Source organism: Phyllostomus hastatus, unplaced genomic scaffold (assembly GCF_019186645.2).
Source record: "Phyllostomus hastatus isolate PE091 unplaced genomic scaffold, TTU_PhHast_1.1 phas_scaffold_28, whole genome shotgun sequence".
Taxonomy (NCBI): domain Eukaryota; kingdom Metazoa; phylum Chordata; class Mammalia; order Chiroptera; family Phyllostomidae; genus Phyllostomus; species Phyllostomus hastatus.
The window spans coordinates 17317738-17323408 of NW_025334022.1; the positions used below are offsets into that span (position 1 = coordinate 17317738).

Below are 5671 nucleotides of genomic sequence, written 5' to 3' on the forward strand. Positions count from 1 at the left end.
TTCCTTCCACTCTCTTACTACATCTCCCCTGTCCAGCCTCTCAAAACCAATTTCCTTGTCAATGGTCATCTCACATTCTTCTTTTTTTTTCAATAACATAAAATATGTGAGCTTTATTATATTTTAGAGAAAATAAAAATAGCATGATGCAAAATTTATTTTTAAAGCTACAATAAAATACTCTTTGATGCACATAAAAATGTAAAATAACTGATGCTTTTTCAATAAAGATACCAGATATAATATTTACTGACCAGAGAAAACAAAGATGTATTTAATAATTTCAGTACTGTTCCCAGGTCACCTTATTGAATGATACATCATGAAATCAATAGTTGTACATCTAGGAAACTTACCAATGGAGTTCTCTTCCACTTGTGTGTATATTTTAATTTGTCTCATGTGGGTATCTCTTCCATTTTGGTGATTGGCCAGAACAGCAATCTGTATCATGAATGTGTGAGTTAGCTTCTTATGATTATCATTTAAGGGAATATGAATCCAGCCACTTGGTTCCACTAATTCAAGTTGCCAAATTTCTTGAAGGTTTTGGAAATTATTTCCTACTCTGACTGAGATTTTGCCTGGAGTATAGATTTCATCGGATTTTTAGTCTGCATAAATACATAATATCTTCACCATTGTTTTTCTTATGAATTGTACATTCACTAAATTAGGCTGCAAACCATCTGACTGGAAACTTTCTAGACTGTCATTTTGATACTGATCTACTCCAATTCTGGTTAGCAAGATGAGAGTGACCAAACAGCTTGTGACCCAATTTCCCATACTGTTCCAGTTCTTTGCAACTGTTTATGGTCAGCACCAGGAAGCATTTGGTGTGGCCATTTAAAAAAAATATTAGCTTGCATTCTAGCTGTGTCACAGCTCAGGGTTTTAGGTTTCCCTGCAACTCCACATCATTCCCACTCAGTTTCTAGACAGCCTGGCTTCCTCTTATCTCACATTCTTTTTCTTGCTCTTCAAATACCTATGTTCTCTCTCCACCATTATCAATCATTGCTCATAGTTGGTTGTGGATGGGGAATTGTTGTATTTTTTAAATTTTCTGTCCAGATCTTCACTATTTTTGTATTTCAAATCTTCAATTTTACCATTTCCTTCTCTTACTCCATTCTGCCTTCATCATGCCTGTTCATTTTTCTGTCTCAAATTTTAATTTTTCCCTTTCTTAGCCTGGTTTTATTCTTTTTTCTTCTGTCCTCCTGCTTTTCCTTTTTTTTTGTCTCAAATTTTAATTATTCCCTTTCTTAGTCTGGTTTTCATTCCTCACTCTGAGTATTCCCTCTCCCTCTATCATCTCAAAACACTTCCCTTTCCTCTAGACATCTCTTAAGCTTTTCTTTCTTATTTCCCTCTTATTCCCATCCCATCTATATTAATCTTAGCCCATTTGTTGTTGATAGACCAGTGGGGAATCTTTTTCTCCAATTTGGTTCCTATTTTTAAATTTATTTGTTTTTTCCCTTTCTTTCTATTCCTAGCTTTATTTTTTTAATTTCTGTTTAAAACTAATACTATAAATGTCTCTTCTCTTACTTGATTCTTCCTTCTTCATTCCATTTTTTATTTATAATGTAAATTTTACTTTCTCTCTTCACATTGCTCTGATTCCTTACCCTTGTTAGTGTTCTTCCTTCTACCCTCTCAAAATCATTTTTCTTTCAGTTATTCATCTCATATTTGCCTCTCTTTTCTTATAATAGTCTTAAACTCTTTACAGCCTTATTGATATTGGTTCATTTGCTATTGATATGTGATTGCAGGTGGGTAATTTTTGTGGGTGTGGGTTTGTCTTTGGACTGTGTGGTTTTCTTCTGGTATCTCCTACACAACAGCATCCAAGACATGGTGGGTGAAGTAACCCGCAGTCAGCCAGGTTGAGAGAAGGACCCACCAAGGAATAGCAAAACTAAAAACAAAACCCAATTACATCCAGAGAGCCAACATGAAGGGCATCCCAAGAATATCAAATTCAAGACATCAAGGAGAGTGCACCACTGATTCACACAGGTCTCCTATCATATAAGTTTGCTCCACAAAGACATGGAGTCAAAGCAAATCAATTTAAGAAGCAAAAACATACAAGTGTCTCTTCTAAAATGGGGAGATAAAGAAACAACTGCCAGTCAAAAGGAAAGGAAGAATCCCCAGAAGGTGGTAAATGAAATAGAGGCAATTAAACTATCAGATACTGACTTAAAATCAATGGTTATAAGGAAGCTCAATGAGCTCAGTGAAAATTGCCAAAAACTACAGGGAAGCTGCAAGTAACTTACTGGGAACTATATCTGCATGAAAAAAGACATAGAAAATATCAATAAGAGCCAGGAGGAAATAAAGAATACAATTTCTGGATTGAAGAAGATAGTAGAAGAAATTAAAAGCATGCTAGATGAAGAAGAGGATCAAATCTGCAAGCTGGAGGGAAAGTTAGAAAAACATTCCCACACAAAGCAAGAAAAGGAAAAGGGACTAAAAAAGAATGAAGAGGGGTTAAGGAAGCTACAGGACCACATGAAGCAAATAATATCCATATAATAAGGATACCAGAAGGAAAAGAAGAGGGGAAGGGGATACAAAGCCTGTTTGAAAAAGTCATGATAAAAACTTCCTTAAGTTGATGAGAGAAAAAGTCACACAATTCTAGGAATCCAAAAGGGTCCCAATTAAGAGGCACCAAAAGAAACCCACTATAAGACACATCATAATTAAAATGGGAAAATTCAAAGACAAAGAGAAAATCTTAAAGGCACCAAGGAAGTAACATACAAGGGAACCCCAATAAAACTAGCAGCTGGCTTCTCAACAGAAACACTACAAGCCAGAGGGGAATGACAAGAAATATTCCAAGTAATGAAAGGTAAAGGCCTGCAACCAAGACTACTCTACCAAGCAAGGCTCTCAATTAAAATGGAAGGTAAAATAAGGAGCTTCATAGACAAAGGAAGGCTAAAAGAATACACCTCCACTAAACCAGCACTGCAAGATATGCTAAACAGCCAGAGAGACTGTTATAAGAAGAGGAAGAAAAAGAATGAGAGAGAACAGCACAGGAACAAAGTGGGTAAAATTGCAATGAATAAGTACCTATGAACACTAACCTTAAATGTAAATGGATTAAATCCTCCAATCAAAAGACATAGGGTAGCTGAATGGATAAGAAAACATGATTTGCCTATATGCTGTCTACAAGAGACCCACCTCAGAAAAAAACAACCTACACAGACTGAAAGTAAAGAGTTAGAAAAAAATATTCCATGCAAATGGACGGGGCGGGGGGGAAGCCTGGGTAGCAGTATGTATAATAGACAAAATAGACTCAAAACAAAGCCATATAAAGAGACAGAGAAGGATACTGCATAGTACTCAAGGGAAGAATCCACTAAAAAGACTTAAATATTGTAAACATGTATGCACCAAATATTGGAGCACCCAGATATATAAGGAAAATCTTGGAGGACTTTGAGAAAGATATCAATAGCAACACAATTATAGTATGGTCTATAACACCCCACTGTGAACAATGAATAGCTCTTCCAAACAAAATATCAGCAAGTATATTGTGGAATTAAATGATGCTTAAGACCAAGGGTGTCAAACTCATTTTCACCAGGGGCCACATCAGCCTCTCAGTTGCCTTCAAAGGGCCAAATGTAATTTCAACTCTCTAACAATTAAGGAGCAGTTACATTTATACAGTCCTAAGATTATTTTGGCCCTTTGAAGGGAACCGCAAGGCTGATGTGGCCCCCGGTGAAAATAAGTTTGACACCCTGCTGTAGACTAAATGGATTTAACTTATATATGTATAAAATTCCATCCCAAAGAAGCAAAATACACATTCATTTCAAATGCACATGGAACATTTCCAATGATGGATGACATAGTATGACACAAAACAACCCTTAACAAATTCAAGAAAATTGAAATCATACCAAAAATTTTCTCAAACCACAAGGGCTTCAAAGTAGAAACCAACCTCAAGGAAAAAACTCAAAAACACTCAAACTCATGAGGACTAAATACCATGTTATTAAACAATGAATGGGTTAATGAGATCAAGGAAGAACTCAAAATGTTTCTGGAAAAAAGTGAAAGTGAATATGCAATAGTTCAAAGCATAGGGGACACAGCAAAGGCTGTCCAGAGAGGGAAGTTCATAGCAATACAGGCCTACCTGAAAAAGATTGAAATATTTCAAATAAACAACCTAACCCTGTATCTACAAGTACTGGAGGAACAACAACAAACAAAGCCAGAATGAGTAGAAGGAAGGAAATAACCAAGATCACAGCAAAAGTAAATGACATAGAGACTAGAAAAACAATTCAAAGGATCAATAAATACAGAAGTTCATTCTTTGAAAAAAAAAACAAACAAAATCAACAAGACTTTAAGCAGATTCATCAAGAAAAAAAGGGAGAGGACCCAATAAATAAAATCAGAAATGAAAGAGGAGAAATTACAATGGATAACAGAGAAATACAAGGGATCATAAGGAATTACTATGAACAAGTGTTGCAGGTTTGATTCCCAGTCAGGGTACATGCCTGGGTTGCAGGCCATTACCCCCAGCAACCGTACATTGATATCTCTCTCCCTCTCTCTCTCTCTCTCTCTCTCTCCCTCCCTCCTTTACTCCCTCCCTCCCTTCCCTCTCTAAAGGTAAAAAAATAAAATCTTTTAAAAAAGAGAAATTACTATGAACATATATATGCCATGGAATTTGGAAACCAGGGTGAAATCAGCAAGGTTCTATAAAAATATAAGCTTCCAAAACTGAACCAAGAAGAAGCAGAAAGCCTGAAAAGACCAGTAACAGCTGGTGAAATTGAAGCACAATAAAAAACAAACAAAACTTATGTAACACAAAAGCCCTGGACCAGGGAGTTTCAGAGGAGAATTTTACAAAACATTTAAGGACAAGTTAACACCTATCCATCTCAGACTATTCCAAAAAATGCAAGAAGAGGGAAAACTCCCAAACTTTTTTTATGAAGCCAGCATCATTTTAATCCCAAAACCAGACAAAGATACATCAAAGAAAGAAAATCACAGGCCAGTATCACTGATGAACATAGATGAACCTGAAAATCCTTTGTTAAGGATGCTAAAATCCTTAACAAAGTATTGGCAAACCACATCCCACAATACATTTAAAAAATCATACAACATGATCAAATGGAATTCATCCCAGGGATACAAGAATGGTACAATATTTGCAGATCAATAAACATATATATCACATAAACAAGAGTAAGGACAAGTCACATGATCATATCAATAGATGTGGAAAAAGCATTTGATAAGGTTCAGCACCCATTTATGATAAAAACACTCAGCAAATTTGGAATAGAGGGAGCATAAATCAACATGATAAAAACCATATATGAAAAACCTATATCCAACATCATACTCAATGGGCAAAAACTAAAAGCTCTCCCACTAAGATGAGGAACAAGACAAGGATGTCCGCTTTCACATACTAGTGGAAGTCCTAGCCACAACTATCAGACAAGAAAAGAAATAAAAGGCATCCAAATTGGAAAGGAGGAAGTTAAACTGTCATTGTTTGCAGATGACATGATATGTACATAGAAAACCCTATAGACTAGACCAAAAACTATTTCACCTAATAAATGAGTTT

At 35.7% G+C, this 5671-nt stretch overlaps 1 pseudogene; it reads right to left on the minus strand.

Moving 5' to 3' along the window:
- Positions 1-485: 485 nt before the first annotated feature.
- Positions 486-872, minus strand: LOC123805058 (annotated as a pseudogene).
- Positions 873-5671: the final 4799 nt, after the last annotated feature.